At 36.7% G+C, this 17,277-nt stretch overlaps 1 long non-coding RNA gene across 1 annotated transcript in view; it reads left to right on the forward strand.

Annotated features, from left to right (window-relative positions):
* The window catches only part of LOC140627166 (uncharacterized), a 126,409-nt gene that overhangs the window by 84,540 nt on the left and 24,592 nt on the right, over window positions 1-17,277 (forward strand). The gene's annotated exons all lie outside the window — the stretch shown is intronic.

Consider the following 17,277-nt stretch of genomic DNA (forward strand, 5'->3'; position numbering starts at 1 on the left):
TGGGGAATATATAGATGTAAAGGATTATAAAAGGATTGCTCTCTGCATATGATAGTTATTGGAATGTGCCGTCTTAAAATGTACCACATGAAAACTATATAAAAATGTGTACAGAAAGGAAATGATTTGTATTGTTTCCTAGCTGACCTCATTTATCACTATGTTGAGAAAGTTCTAGGACTGTTTTCTTCCTCTTCAGTCCACCTTGCCACACTGAACATTTCACAATTCAAACTTTAAGTCTATTAAGTAGGAATGTTTGTTCTGTATTTTGGGGAATTAAAACTTAAAGGTATTTCAAAGGTCTTTAATGCTTTAAAGTTCTTTTTGATATCTGATAAAGGGTTAGTATCCAAAATATATAAAGAGCTTATACATCTCAACACTCCAAAACCAAATAATCCAATAAAAAATGGATAGAAGACATGAACAGATATTTCTTCAAAGACCTACATACAGATGGCCAACAGACACATGAAAATATGCTCATCATCACTCATCATCAGCGAAATACAATCAAACCTACAATGGCATATCACCTCACACCTGTCAGAATGGCTAAAATCAACAACATAAACAACAGTGTGGGCAAGAATGTGGAGGAAAATAAACCCCCTTGCACTGTTGGTGGGGATGCACACTGGTGCAGCCACTCTGAAAAACAGTATGGAGATTCCTCAGAACGTTAAAAATAGAACTACCCTCTGATCCAGGAATTGAACTACTAGGTATTTACCCACACGATACAAGAATACTAATTCAAAGGAACACATGGGCCCCTACGTTTAAAGCAGCATTAAAGTAGCCAAGGTATGGAAATAGCTCGTGTCCATCAATTGATGAGTGTATAAAGAATGTGTATGTGTGTGTGTGTGTTTGTGTGTGTGTGTGTACACATTGGAATATTATTTAGCCCTAAAAAATGACATCTTACCATTTGCAACAGTATGAATGGAGCTAGAGAGTATAATGTTAAGAAATATAAGTCAGAGAAAGACAACATGATTTTATTCGTGGGATTTAAGGAACAAGACAAACTGGCAAAGGGAAAAAGGCAAACCAAGAAACAGACTCTTAACTATAGGGAACAAGCTGATGGTTACCAGAGGGGAGGTGGGGGAATGGATAAAATAGATGATGGCAATTAAGGAGTGTACTTGGTGTGATGAGCCCTGGATGATTCAAATAAAGTTTTTTTTTTTTTTTAAATAATTTGGTAGTAGAATGGAGGATGGACTGTAAGGGTCTAGTTTGTATGTATTGTCTTAGGAAGTATGTTAGGATTGTTGAGAAACAGAACCACCAATATATTTTATGTCTATATTAGTGCTTCACACATAAAACCCTTGCTTGCTTTCTTATCACCTTCCTTCATTTCTGTGAAAAAAAATATAAAGTCTACTATAGAGACTTGGCACTGTTCTATATTTCGTAGATCAGTAGTAAAGAACAACAAAAACAGAAACCCATGTTGTTAGGAAGCTTGCATTCATATAGAGTAAGGCAGACATTTGCCAAAAAATAGAGATGGTATCTCAAGTACTGATAAGTACTAATAGAGAAAAATAAGGCATGTTGGGTGCAAAGGGGTTCCACGGTGATGAGGGTCCTATAAATTTTAGAGAAGCTCCATTTCAGAAAGGTTTTGTTCAGATACTGATGTGAGCAAATACCTGATGGCAGTGAAATAAGGAGTTGTGCAGAGATTAGATGGGAGAGCATTCTATGTAGAGGGAGCAGCAAGTGAAAGAAGAATCTATTGGAAGAACAAGCTTGGTGGGTTCAAGGAACAGCAAGAAGGTCCTTGTTCTTGTACAGTGGGGCAAGGGGAAGAAATGACAGGAGGAGGTGATAGAGGGCCAGGTACTTTAGGGCTTTGGGTGGACATTGTAAAGATTTTGACTTGTTTTGATTCAATGGGGGAAATCATTGGAGAGTTTAAGGAGTGACATGATCAGCCTTGGTTTTTCAGGAATAACCCTGGAAACTTGGTTAAGATTAAAAGGGACAAGGGAAGAATCAGGAAGTGTAGTTAGATGGCTGTTTTTGAAACCAGACAATCCCTGATGGTAGCCTAGAAGAGGGTAGTAATAATGGAGCTAGGGAAGACGTTTTTAGAGTTGAGCTATACTTTTCTAGTATGTGAATAGTTAGTAGTAGCTGAGCGCAGCTTTTCCCTATAGAATTCAGGATCCATGCTTTAAGATACCAGATTGGCACTGGGTAGGTTTTTGGCTGATTTTCTCAGTTCATCAATATATTATCAATTATTTCGAATGCTGTAGGTCTTCCAATCACATGAATCATAATCAATTGAGTCCTAGCAAACATTTGTGCTTTCAGTACATCTGAAAACTTTGAAGTTAAGCAGTACCTGGAAAAGGTACAAAACTATAGCTACCTTGTAGGTGCCAAATACGTCAATGAAAATTCCTAGCTCTTCCTAGAGCAGATTGACAAGTGAATTCATACGGAGCTCCTTTTGGTGTTTGAGTTCCTGGGTAGGAATCAGTGAGATCAAGGAGCTCTTATGACAAGACAGCACTCACACCCAAACAAGACCTCTCATTTTGAGTGGGACCCAACATCCTGACTCCACTTGTCTGATTTTACAAATATACTATTGATCTCTCAAGCAGGCCAGACTCAACAGTCTTCTCTATACCTTCTTTTTTCCCCAGCTTTGTTGAGATATAATGGGAATGTAATATTGTGCATTGTGTAAGTTATACAGTGTTTTGATTTGAAGCCCTTATACGTTGCAAAGGCCAGTTTGGTTATGTTCTTTTTTTTTTTTTTTAATTTTATTTATTTATGATAGTCACACACAGAGAGAGAGAGAGAGGCAGAGACACAGGCAGAGGGAGAAGCAGGCTCCATGCACCGGGAGCCTGACGTGGGATTCGATCCTGGGTCTCCAGGATCACGCCCTGGGCCAAAGGCAGGCGCCAAACCGCTGCGCCACCCAGGGATCCCGGTTATGTTCTTTCTTACTGGAAGTCTTCCTCTGCATCACATTTAATCCCTATGCTTACTTTGAGTTACACATCATTTTGTTTCCTTTCTTAGAGTATTCAACAGTAATGTACAAAATAATTTTTATGTGCCAGATGTGAAAGATACATAGAGGTCATGTTTCCTTTCCTTCCAATGCTTTTGGAGTGTGGTAGAAATACTTGCAAGGACATAAACTTTCAAAAGAAAGTCATAAACACAATGATGAAGATACCCAGAGTGTTCTATTGGAAAATCAAGGGCAGAAACCTAGCCTGACCTGAGGAGGAGTGGAGGGGCATCAGACTGTTGCTGGGAGAATTATAATCTAATCAGAGATAGAAGTGATAAACAGGAGGTAGGCGTATTGTGGTTGAGATGATTGTGGTGTGAATCCCCTTGGTAGTCCCGTTACAGCTCAGGATACTCCTCTAAGAAAAATATATTTAAGTGCATAAAATAAAATACAAAAGACTATTAAATTATACAGTAGTAGAATATTAAGCCCTTTTGCAGTGATGTGTGTTTTTATGGTATTATATAACTGTCTTGCCACTCAGATTTAATAACTCATAATTTTGTAGCCTATTCTATGTATTATATCTATGAGGTTGATAATGGTAAAGTTGCAGTCACTGCTACTACTACGAAAGCATGTTGTCTATATTCATAATTGAAGTGTTAGAGGTTAATATAAATGTACATTTTTATCCCCATGGAAGTTTACAGATCCTTCCCTTGAGACTTGTATCCAGCTTTATGTAGAATTTACATAATAGATTTTAGGTAAGGTAGGTTGCAGGTGAGCAGAGAGAAAGTAATCTGAAGTTAGTCCTGCAGGGTGATGATGAAGCCCTAAAGGTTTTCCAGCCACTCTAGCATACGAAGCTCTCTCCTGTCATTGAATTCTTTTTTTTTTTTTTTTCTTCAACTTGCCCTACAGGATTTAAGATTGATGTCATGATGGGCTCTCCAATTTCTCATCCAATTTTTAGGACTTACCTTGTTAATAAAACGGTAATATTAAACCCTTGCTTGCTACTTGAAGTGTGGTTTAGGGACTTGTAGCCTTGGCATCACCAGTTTATTGGAAGTGCAGAATCTTAGGCGTTGTTCCAAATCTATGGAATCAGAATATGAAAGATGATAGACCACCATTGATTTTTATGGACATTGAGAAGCCCTGGTCTGAGGGACAGGGTTTCTGAATTAGAGACCATTTGTGTCCTCATAAGACTCTTAGAAAGTAGAGTCACATAAGCTTTCAATACACAGTTCGTTTGACAATTAAACCAAAATTACAGTCATTTTATGTAGAAAGTGCAAACTTTCCTCTCAGATTTAGAAGTAAAGGGTGCATAAATCACATTAACAATCCTAAAGTGATCTTTAAAGCAGTGGATGATTTTTCTGGGTCAATGTATCACTTTGAGCAAATAGACTTACCATAAATGGCCTTCCGTTTGAACAGACACCTTAAAACCATGTATCTCTCACTTGGCATGAAGTCTTACTGCAAATGTGTGTATCCTACCTACATTATGATAACAGATCATAAATTAAGAGCATGCAGTTTCTCATTTCTTTATGGTTGTGAGACATATCGTTCACATAAACTTTTAATCATTCAATAAAATGAGTGGCTGGAGAAGGCATATGCAATAATACTTCATCATGGCATTCAGTCCCTGGCAGTGGCTTTGGATTCTTCTGAAATGTTTTATTAGGTGTTTCAGTGATAGGGAAGTAAAGAGTGACCATGGATTTGTGGCTTTTAAAGATTGCTGAATATTTCTAATAATACATTTCATGAAGTGTGTGATTCCTGATTCCTGAATTATAAGGTAGAGTAAGATGAACTATGTTTGGGACAAAATATTGTCATTTAATGTCACCTGCTCTGTATGAAAGTCACTGGAGCTTGATTGGTTGGGCTGGGGCTTTGAGTAGGTACAGAAGAGGCAGAAATTGGGCTGATGAAATGGTGAGAACTGGAGGTTGCTTAGAGAGAGCTAAATGGGGCACCTGGGTGGCTCAGCGGTTTAGCACCTGCCTTCGGCCCAGGGCGTAATCCTGGAGACTCAGGATTGAGTCCCACGTCGGGCTCCCTGCATGGAGCCTGCTTCTCCCTCTGCCTGTGCCTCTGCCCTTCCCTCTCTCTCTGTGTCTCTCATGAATGAATAAATAAATCTTTAAAAACACAGCTAAATGTCTCCCCTGTAAAATATAGCTTTGTTAATCTTCGAGTTGTATAGAATTACTAAAGATAGAAGTCTCTTGATATTTATTCTCTAAGATAGTGAATTTGAAATTTTCTCTTGTATTTAAAAATATTCAGTGACTGTCAAAAAACCTTCAGATACTTGCAATCGTTAATATTTCTTTGGTTAAGAAAAAAATTTAAAAAGGTGGGAAGATATTTTATAGTGAAAATTGATGTTCTTAGAAAAATAACATATACCAAAAGACAAATGCATTCAGCTCTTCCTGATAAAAAAAATAATAATAAAATCACAAGAATGGTGGAAAAAAATTTATACATTTCACTTACAAGCTCTAAAAAATTGTATCTGTGAAAAGCTTGCAGTTTTACATTAACTGAAAAATATTGTATGTTATCACTTGATTTTTAAAAAATCAAGTTTTCAGATTAGCTCTTTGCATAAATGTGAAGAATTTTATTGCACACATAAATCATGTGGATTTTTTTTTTCATTTTACGTGTATATAGGAAAACAGTAACTTTCAAGTGCTTACTTATAATAGTTTGCATTGTGAATATGCCTTAGTAACCATGGATGGATATATTATTATAAAAGAATATCAGTTTCCCTTTTTTATATATTTTTAAAATATTTTATCTACTTATTTGAGAAAGGGGAGGGAGGGAGGAAGGAGAGAGTTCAAGCAGGGGGAGAGGCTGAGCAGGTAGTCCAAAGTAGGGTTTGATCCCAACACCCTGGAATCATGACCACAGCCACTGACTGGGCTACCCAGACACCCCCCCCACACACACACACAGTTTTATATCTTGATTTCTTTCTTTTCTTTCTTTGTTTTTTTCTTTCTTTCTTACAGAAAGGTACAATTTGTTATGATGCAGTGATATACTTTTCCTTTTTGGGGGAGGAGATGCAATGTAGCTTTCAATTTCCAAAAAATCCAATTGAACTAAATTTTGCCAGATTTCTTTAGAGCATAATCATCTCAGTACATTATTTAAATAACTTAATTGAAGGTACTCTGTAGTTAGAATATACTCCATTTGAGTTCAAATATTTAAATACATTATAAGGAGGAGGCATCATTTTATTCTTGGAAGTTTTTTTTTTAAAGCTCTTATTTAAATTCAGAAGCAAACAGTGTAATACCAGTTTCAAGGAAACTAATATAGTGATTCAACACTTCCATACAGTACCTGGTTTTCTTTCTTTTTTTTTTTTTTTTTTAGTACCTGGTTTTCATCACAGCCAGTGCCTCCCTTAATCCCCATCACCTATTTCGCCCATCCCCCCACCCCACCTCCCCTCTGACAAGCATCAGTTTGTTCTCTGTAGTTAAGAGTCTGTTTATTGGTTTGCCTCTCTTTTTTATCCCCTTTCCTCATTTGTTTTGTGTCCTGAATTCCACGTGAGTGAAATCGTGTAGTATTTGTCTTCCTCTGATGGAATTATTTTGCTTAACATAGTACTGTAGCTCCATCCATGTCCTTGCAAATGTCAAGATTTCTTCTTTTTTATAGCTAAGCAATATTCCGGTGTGTGTGTGTATGTGTACACACCTTTAACCATTCATCAGTTGATTGACACTTAGGCTGTTTCCATAATGTGGCTGTTGTAGATAATGCTGTTGTAAACATTAGAGCGCATGTATCCCTTTGAACTATTATTTTTGTGTTCTTTGCATAAATACTCAAGAGTGCAATTACTGGATCATAAAGTAGTTTTATTTTTGACTTTTTGGAGAACCTCCATACTGTTTTCCAGGCTGGCTTCCCCAGTTTGTATTCCCACCAACAGTCTAAGAGGGTTTTTCTTTTTCTGCATCCTCTCTAACACCTGTTGTTTCTTGTGTTGTTGCTTATAACCGTTCTGACAAATATAAGGTGATAGCTCCTTGTAGTTTTGATTTGTATTTCCCTTATCATCAGTAATATTGAGCATTTTCCATGCATCTCTTAGCCATCAATAGGTCATCTTTGGAGAAATGCCTATTCATGTCCTCTGCCTGTTTTTCAGTTGGATTATTTTTTTGTGTTAACTTTTTAAAGTTCTTTATAGATTCTGGATATTAACCCTTTATCATATATGTCATGGGCAAATATCTCCCCCCATTCTGTAGGATGCTTTTCAGTTTTGTTGATTCCTTCCTTTGCTGTGCAGAAGCTTTCTATTTTGGTGTAGTCCCGATACCTTATTTTTGCTTTTGCTTCCCTTGCTTCAGTAGACATGTCTAGAAAGAAGTTGCTATGGCCAATGTCAGAGGGGTTACTGCCTGTGTTCTCTAGGATTTTTATGGTTTCAGGTCTCCCATTTAAGTCTTTCATCCATTTTGAATTTATTTTTTGTATGGTGTAAGAAAGTGGTCCAGTTTCCTTCTTTTGCATGTGGCTGTCTAGTTTTCCCAGCGCCATTTGTTGAGGAGACTGTCATTTTTCCATTGGATATTTTTTCCTGCTTTGTGAAAGATGAGTTGACCATATAGCTGTGGGTCATTTCTCGATTTTCTTTTCTGATCAAAGGATCTACATATCTATTTTCATGCCAGGACCAGACTTTTTTTTTTTGTTGTTCATTCCAGCTTTGTACTATATCTTAACGTTGTGATGACTCCAGCTTTGCTTTTTTAAGGTTTCTTTAGCTATTGAGGGTCTCCAGTTGCTCCATATAAATTTTGGGGTGGTTTGTTCTGGTGCCATGAAAAATGCTGGTGGTATTTTGATAGGATTCATGTTAATTGTATAGATTTTTGGGGTAGTATGGACATTTTGTCAATATTCTTCCAATCCATAAGCATGAAATATCTTTCCATTTGTTTGTGTTCTCTTCAGTTTATTTCATCAGTGTTTGATAGTTTTCAGAGGACAGGTCTTTGACCTCTTTGGTTAGGTTTATTCTTAGGTATCTTAATGTTTTTGGTGCAATTTTAAAGAGGATTATTTCCTTCATTTCTCTTTCTGCTGCTTCGTTGGTGTATCGAAGTGCAACAGATTACTGTATGTTGATTTTTGTATCCTGCACCTTTATTGAATTCACTTATAAGCTCTGGCAGTTTTCTGGTGGAGTCTTAGGGGTTTTTGTGATATAGTGTGTGTGTGTGTGTGCAATCTACTAATAGCAAAGTTCTACTTATGATTTGGATGCCTTTTGTTTTTGTTGTTGGATTGCTGTGGCTAGAAATTCTAGTATTATGTCAAATATACGTGCTGAAAGTGGACATCCCTGTCTTGTTTGTGACATAAAGGAAAGGCTCTCAGCGTTTGCCCATTGAGGATGATGTTCTCTGTGGGTTTCTTTTTAAGATAAAGAAATCAAAAACAAAAAGGGATTAGTCCATGGCAATCCAGTCAGCTATGCTGAAAATGAAATGTCTATCTCCTGATGGTAAAAGCATATTAAGTAGATGAGTGCTCTTCTAAAATAGTTACTAGAATAATAATGTCAGAAGAATTCCAAAATGAACGTCTCTGTAAAAAACAAAAAAAGTTTTATAGAGAACATTTGTTAGCTCATGAGCGGCTGCAGATGGGCACAATCCTTGTTTTGAGCAAGTACAGTGCTGGCACTCATTAGTATTTTTTAACACTATTATTAAGGTGTGACTTACATGCCATAAAATATATTCACTTGTGTACAATTCAGTGATTTTTTTTAATAAGATGAACAAGTTATATAACCATCAATGCTATAAAGATTTTTGAAAAAAATACTGCCATCGTTAATGGTACACTGTATGTTTAGTACCTGGAATTTAAATAAAAGGAAAATAAAATATTTCTGTCACCACATTAAGGTGTCTCATGCCAGTTTATAGTTAATCCCCTTTCCCACCCTAAGTCGTAGGCAGTCACTAATGTACTTACTATCTCTACAGACTTGCCATTTTTTAAAATGTGTCCTATAAGTGAATTCATGAAATAATGTGGTCTTCAGTGGCTGGCTGTTTTCACTTAGCATGATTTCAAGTTTCCTTATGGTGTAGCATGTGCCTGTACTTCATTCTTTTTATGGTGAACAGTCTCTCACCACATGGATATAACTCAGTTTTGCTTATCCATTCACCAGTCAATGGGTGCTTAGGTTGGTTTGATTTCTTAGTTGTTAGGAAGAATGCTGCTATTACTAGTATTTAAAGATATTTGGCTGTGGTGGTGGCTACTGGCAGGAGCTGAGGACACCTATTAATAATGATGCTACTGAATATAAAGAGGGGGAAGCACTTTGGTAAGCATTAAGAAGTATAAGGATTGAGTACAGGGTAGTAAGAATAGAAAAGAAGAATACACCTGGTTAATGGTAGTTACTGAAGGTTTACTTTTGTGCTTGGAAAAATGCCAATCAATACATTATTTCAAAAAATGTTTATTAGAAAAAAATATTTATTAGGTACCTTCTCTATGTCAGATACCGAGCTTAGAAATTACGGCAGGATATAGGATGCAGAGAAATGATCAAACTAGCAAAAACAAATCCAAATGCTGTACCTAGGAACTGTAGGAGAATTTTTTAAGGGAAACCCTGCTGACAAGTTAAAAAATTAATAGAAGCAAATAAGTCATATTTTGCTTGCAGTATAGCTTCTGATAGGTTTTCCCCCCTTTCAGAAAATGTGTGCTCCTCAGAATTTGGGTAAGTAGCTACTTGAGGTCCCTAGGGAGTCGCTTTTACAGGAATGGTTCATGTAGATCCTGTAATACAGTTGTCAATTCTCTTATTTACAATAAAGCAATCCTAAAATGTGCTCTAATGCTTATTTAATCAAGTTATCAGGCAGCTTGTGTTACCTTGTAGGTTTTAAATATGACTCTTTCTTCCTAATATGAAAAAAGCCAAATGCCTATCCCAATAATAGAATGTGATAATGTACTTTATTGATAATTTGATTTTCAGATGATTCATTAAGCTCTTCAGGTTACTTTGTAGCTAAGCAACAGGCCTATAGAAAGACACCTGATTTACTCAAGAGAGAGAAATATGAATGCATGCTCTGATCTTTATGATGTTCTGAAATTACATTGAACTTTCCAGAATGGTTTCCTTCAAAATGCATCCTATAGAACACCAGGTCCATTAATTGTCCACATAGAAATAGAAATTCCTTGGTTAAGTAAGTTTGGAACGTGTTGCGTAGTATACCCCCTCTATTGGAAATTCACAGTGTTTATAAAGGTTCTGAGAAATGCTGCTAGGAGGAAGCATGTAAAACTGATTATTTCTCAATGTTTTCCAAGTATGTCTTAAAACAGAGCTCTATTTTTACATATACCAATAAATATCTTGTGGAATTAGTAACCTGTGGAAGACCCAGGATAATTACTGGTTTAGATGATGAAGTATTAGAAGAACATAATACAGCATGAATGTTATTCCTGGGTCTGTTAAAAGATCTGTGGAGATGAAAGGAGGAGAAATGGGGAAAAACCATATCCCTTCTATTGATGAACAAGCAGGGAAAGCCAGGGCAGTCTGGGTCCCCTGTGTAATCATCTGTGAGTTCAGAAAGAATAGCTTTGGAATCTGCTTAATTTCTTACATTTATATTTCCCCATTTGGGAAAAGATTCTTTATTGACTAGAGTATTAATCTCTTACTGCTGGAATTGTGCTGTGATTTTTAATCCTGACTCCTTAATCTTCTAGTTGTGAGACTTTGAGCAAGTTATTTGATTATCTAATCCTGTATTTACTCATCTGTAACATGAACATGCCGGGGATGCATACTTCATCGGGCTGTTGTAAGAGTCCAATGAGATAATGATTGACTCAGAATGGTACCTGATACATAGTGAGTTCTCAAATATTTATAGCTGTCATTATGCTCTTTCATAGAAATGGCCACACATTCTGTTTACAGTGATTAAGTGTATCACCTGTGGTCCTCGTTGAAATTCATGTTAAGACCTATCCTGCCTTGAAAACAGAAAACCAAACAAAAATAAATACATTCATATCTGTTAACATGTCATAGAGATATTTATTCCTTTGTAAACTAAATTGATTTTTCTTTGCCCTTATCATACTCACTGTATACTCCCCACCCCACACCCACTCCATTCTTCCACCTAAGTAGTGAGCTCTTTCAGTCCAGAGAACAAGTCTTAAGCAACTTTGAAACAATAGGTAGCATAATCCCCAGTATGTAAGAGGTGCTTACCATATATCTTTTTTTTAATATTTTATTTATTTATTTATTTATTTATTTATTTATTTATTTATTTTAATTTATTTTTTATTGGTGTTCAATTTACTAACATACAGAATAACCCCCAGTGCCCGTCACCCATTCACTCCCACCCCCCGCCCTCCTCCCCTTCTACCACCCCTAGTTCGTTTCCCAGAGTTAGCAGTCTTTACGTTCTGTCTCCCTTTCTGATATTTCCCACACATTTCTTCTCCCTTCCCTTATATTCCCTTTCACTATTATTTATATTCCCCAAATGAATGAGAACATATAATGTTTGTCCTTCTCCGACTGACTTACTTCACTCAGCATAATACCCTCCAGTTCCATCCACGTTGAAGCAAATGGTGGGTATTTGTCATTTCTAATAGCTGAGTAATATTCCATTGTATACATAAACCACATCTTCTTTATCCATTCATCTTTCGTTGGACACCGAGGCTCCTTCCACAGTTTATTTATTTTTTTTGAGAGAGAACAGGAGTGGCAGGGAGAGGCAGAGAGAGAGAGAGAGAGAGAGAGAGGGAGGGAGGAAGGGAGGGAGGGAGAAGCAGGCTCTCCACTGACCAGGGAACCTGATGGGAGGCTTGATGCCAGGACCCCGGGATTATGACCTGAGCCAAAGGCAGAGGCTAACTGACTGAGCACCCCACCCCCTGGTGCTCCTCACCACGTATCTTACATAAATCACAGTTGGGGAGGAGGGAGAGGAGATAAAATGTGCAAAGCTACTGTTCTTAAGTTTTTAATCTGGTGTTCTTGTCAACAGTTTTCAAAAGAATTAAAGTAACCCCATTTCTGTGTCTCTTGTTTGGGGAAAAGAGTAGTAGATATTATCCTGAAAGAAGTATAACTATAATACATAGAATGCCACCTTTAGGCTGACATCTCATCAGAGTAATTGAGGTGGCAAAGTTCCTAGTGATACAAACAGGGAAGCTAATGAACCAAAGTGATTTTTCTGCTGTTTTCTTGAAGTATAAAATTGGAGGCCATGTACTGTGCATCTTGTGATCTTAATATCTATGGTGATTTTCTCGGATACAAGCTTTCTATAATTTTTTGTATATAATAATAGCAATAAAAGTGATAACGGTTATGGTTTATCATAACCAGAATACCTGGCTAGCCACTTGAGAATGCGTTAATCCAGTGAAGGATATTGGTGCTTTGGGTAACAATACTTTGCTTTGCGGACTAAGTAACTCTCCTTTTTCAGCAAATCTATTAGTGTTCTTCCTTAGAGATAAAATTTATGTTAGAACACTTGCATAAGAATAATAAATAGATTATGAGGAGTTCTTCCTGTATGCCAACAATTCGCCAAGTGCTTTATATGCATAGCCTTAATCAATGCCTAAATACCTTAAAAGGCAAATATTACTCCATTTTTTAGATTAAGTAATAGAAGTAACTCCTCCAAAGTCACCCAGATATAAGTGACAAAGCTACAATCTGAATCTGTATCTGTCTAAACAAATCCCACTGATGCACTCGACTGTATTTCAGTTACTATTCAAATAAGCAAAATTCTAACATGGAGAGATTGCTGGGTAGAATGAGGCACAGGAGGTATAGGGTCTCTGCATGGCTGCAGAATCTGTCTTTGCAAACTTGGAATAGTAGCCCAGGTATTCTGAGCTCAATTTCTATACTTATAAATTGGAGGTAATATAACCTATCTTATATATCAAATAGGGCTGTTAGAAAAGAAGCTAACAAAAAAAAAAAGAAAAAAGAAAAGAAGCTAACAATTCTATGTATATGGATGTGCATTTTATATTTGAAACTGTCAAAATTTGTTTTTAAACCCTCTTTTACTGCTGTCCTCTGCTCTCTGCCAAATGAAGGAAGTTTCAAGGAAGATTAATGCTCATAGTAATAAATGCTTAATATTTAATGAGCAATTCTTATGTGCCTGGCAATATCGTAATCATCTCAACAGCCAATTTAAGTTGCTCTATTTACCAGGTAAGAAAATAGGGGACATTAAGAGAGAAGGTAACAAACCCTGAGTAACAAGATAGTAAGATGTGATAGTAACCCAGGCAATACAGGGCAGTTTTTGACCAGACACTCTACTGCCAGTCTAGATAAAGTTGATTATGTGTTAGATCGGTTTGATGTTTGTAACCAAGGTACTCTTACATAAGTCCTACTACTAGGATTCTGTAGTTCTTGACCTCCACGGAAGGACAGACTTTCTTGGGGAAGATGAGATTTTTTTTTTCACATGCAGTTACTTCAAAAACTATTTGTTGAAATTAATTTTAGGAAGGTAAATATGTTCTGAATAAAAATGAATGTTATCCAACATGGAGGCACAGAGAGAAAAAATTGAAATGCATATCAAATAAACCTTGTGGCTCTCATAACTGAGACTGTAATCACTACTTTTGTTTTAAATTTACTGTTACTGTCCCTCTGTTTCCCCTCAGGTAACTGTAACACTGTCTATCCAGTACACCAAACAAGGAAACAGAGAATTCTCTTAAGTTTGCTTCTCTCTTCCCTCACCTTTGCCCCTCAGATTGCCAACAAATCTTACTCTAATGCTCTTAATGAAATGAGTCCCAAATCTAGCTTATTGGTACTATGTTCTCTGTAGCTGTCAGTCAGAAAACGATATAAACTTCCTAAATGGATTCCAGCCTCCAGATTCTCATATTACCTTTACCAGTTTCATGAGGGTTACTATCCCCAAAGCAGACAAACTCTCCACCTCTGCTTCAATATCTCTTTCTAGTCCACTGTTGTCAGGATAAAATCCAAACTCCGTATCATGGCATGCAAAGTTTTTTTGTATTCCAGTCAGATTTTTCTCAAATTCTTTTACAGCATCCTTCACAAATCTCATGGTCATGAATATGTCCTCCTTGTCTGAACACTGTGCCTCTGAACACCTGCCTCTAAACATCTATTCTGCACTTTTTTCTGTCTATAATTCCTTTCTCTCTCTGGCAAGCTCCAGTTTATCTTGTAAAACCAAATTCAAACTTTTCCACCTCTGAAAGCTTTACCTCGGGTACAAGAAAAGGTTTTTCCTTAACCTGATCTGTCCCAGGCAAAGAGATGGTCACACTCTCTTCTGAGCTTCATGGCATTATATTTTTATATATAGTTTTTATTTTAGAGTAATTTTAGATATTTAGGAAACTTAAAAAGCTAGTACAGAGAGTTCCCATATACCCCATATTCCCTTTCCTCTGTTAATTTTTTTCATTAGTGGGGTACACTTGTCACAAGTAACAGGACACTGTGCATTTATTATTATTATTATTATTATTATTCACTAAAGTCCACATTTTATTCAGGTTTTCTCAGTTGTTGGCCATTTGACTTTTTTTGTTGTCATTTCAGGATTTTATATAAGATGCCACATTACATTTAATTCTTAGATCTCCTTAGACTTCTCTTGGCTGTGGCAGTTTCTCAGACTTGGCTTATGTTTTATTTTCTTGACAACTTTGAAAAGTACTGGTCGGGTAGATGTTTTGTAGAATTTTCCTAAATTAGGATTTGTCTGTTGCTTTTGAGGCTAGGATCATGGGCTTTTGGAGACATATCCCCGAGGTAAAGTGCCATTCTCATCACATAATATCAAGGGTACCTTCTGTCATCATGACTTAGTGCTATTGATGTTGACCGTGATTAGCTTGCTGAGGTAGTGCTTGTCCAGTTTCTCTATTGCAAAGTGACTCTTTTTACCCTTTTCCATACTGTCCTCTTGGAGAGGAAATTATCGTGAGCACCTCACACTAACAGAGTGAGGAATTATGTTCCACCTCCTTAAAGATGAAGTGCACATAAATTTTTGGAGTTCTACTGCATGCGATATTATTCTATTCTCCATTTATTTATTCAGTCATTGATATAATTTTTGAAGTCATGGATGTATGTTATGTACTTGCTTATACATTTGACTCTTGAACAACATGGGTTTGAACTGAGTGGTTTCATTTTTTTTTAAAGATTTTAGCTATTCATGAGAGACACAGAGAGAGTGAGAGAGAGGGAGAGAGAGAGAGAAAGAGGCAGAGACATAGGCAGAGGGAGAAGCAGGCTCCGTGCAGAAAGCCTGATGTGGGACTCGATCCTAGGACTCCAGGATCACAACCTGAGCCAAAGGCAGACGCTTAACTGCTGAGCCATCTAGGTGTCCCAGGTTTCATTTTTATGGAGATTTTTATATATATGTATAAATACAATACTGTAAGTGTATTTTTCCTTATGATTTTCTTAATATTTTCTCTAGTTTATTGTAATAAAACAGTATAAATACATAAAATATACAAAATACTTGTTAACTAACACTTCATGTTATTTTCAAAGCTTCCTATCAACAGGAGGCTATTAGTAGTAAAGTTTTTGGGGAGTCAAAAGTTACATGTAGATTTCCTACTGTGGGGGGAGTCATTATTCAAGAGTCAACTGTGATCTAATATATATTTCTATTACCCAGGTTATTCAAGTTTTGGCTCTTGGAGGTTCTTTACTTGGTTCCTGTGTCCTTTTCACATGCCCATATCTGTGCATGTTCGTGTGTGTGTGGGGGGGCAACACTTTTTTTTACCTTTTGTTTCCAGGCTCATCTTAAATATTCCCCACCTCAGTCATACCTAGATGAAGCCATTTCCCCAAGAGACCCTTGTTCCCTTTATTGAAGAAAGGCATTAGAAATCAGGTTCTGGATACTGGGACCCAATAGTATAACTACATTTCTATTATGTAGCCCACATCAAATTAATTTTATTTTTCTCTCCCATTAGGCTGATATCTACAATGTTCATATTATCTTACACAAGAATAAATCCTTTAAAGTTTGTAACCTTGCATTCTTATTTGATGGATTTATAGTGTTTTTCTGTACGATTAGATTATAAAATCTAATGTTGAAATATTTCATATATGTCTTACAGGGCCCTGCATCAGTCAGTTATGTTTTATGATTCTGGGGCTGAATTTTGTGCTTTTACCTTTTCCAGATTCTTTTCTTGCAGCAAAATTCATCTTTTCTGTGCTTACCTCTTCTAATTGCAGATGTAACAGATTGAAACTGAAACTTTCACAAGGGACTAGTCCTTTGAACTATAGCCTGGCACATAATAACCTGTCACTTTGTTATGGTGTAAAGAATCCAGAATAGGACTATGATTCATTTTTTTAAAATATTTTATTTATTTATTCATGAGTGACACAGAGAGAGGCAGAGACATAGGCAGAGGGAGAAACAGGCTCCCTCTGAGGAGCCTGATACAAGACTCAATCCCAGGACCCTGAGATCATGCCCTGAGCTGAATGCAGATACTAAACCACTGAGCTACCCAGGCATTCCAGGACTACAATTCATTTTAATATAAATCACCCATTTGTTCATTAATACTCATCACTTAACTTGACTCATGAAAAGAAGGGATATAGTAGTTCACAGAACTGGAAAGAGAATTCAGTTAAGGCTGGATACGGTGCATCAAATGATATGAAAAGTCTATGTGTGTCTCATCTTTACTCACGCTGATTCTCTTTGTACTTTGTCATTTCTTCTCCTGCCTCCCATTATATTCTATAACTGTCTAATACATCAGATTCCCTCTTGTACTATAGCCGTATTTCTACTAATACTATTCAACGACTAAACAGCTCTCTGAGGGCATATTGGGTATTTCTGGTTTATTGGTGTATCTTCCTTGAAGTTGCAAAAACTACTTTTAGCATCTGTGTAATTTCCATTTTTTTTTTTAACTTTCAAAGAGAAAAGTACCTCTCAAAACAAACAAGCCCTGACCTTTATTAAGTTATTCCCTCCCCCCACCACCGGCCTCCTACCCCTGCCAGAAATCAGTGAGTATATCCAAGGTGTTGCATACCCTGGTCAGAGTGGGCC

The sequence above is a fragment of the Canis lupus genome, chromosome X, assembly GCF_048164855.1.
Source record: "Canis lupus baileyi chromosome X, mCanLup2.hap1, whole genome shotgun sequence".
NCBI classification, from domain to species: domain Eukaryota; kingdom Metazoa; phylum Chordata; class Mammalia; order Carnivora; family Canidae; genus Canis; species Canis lupus.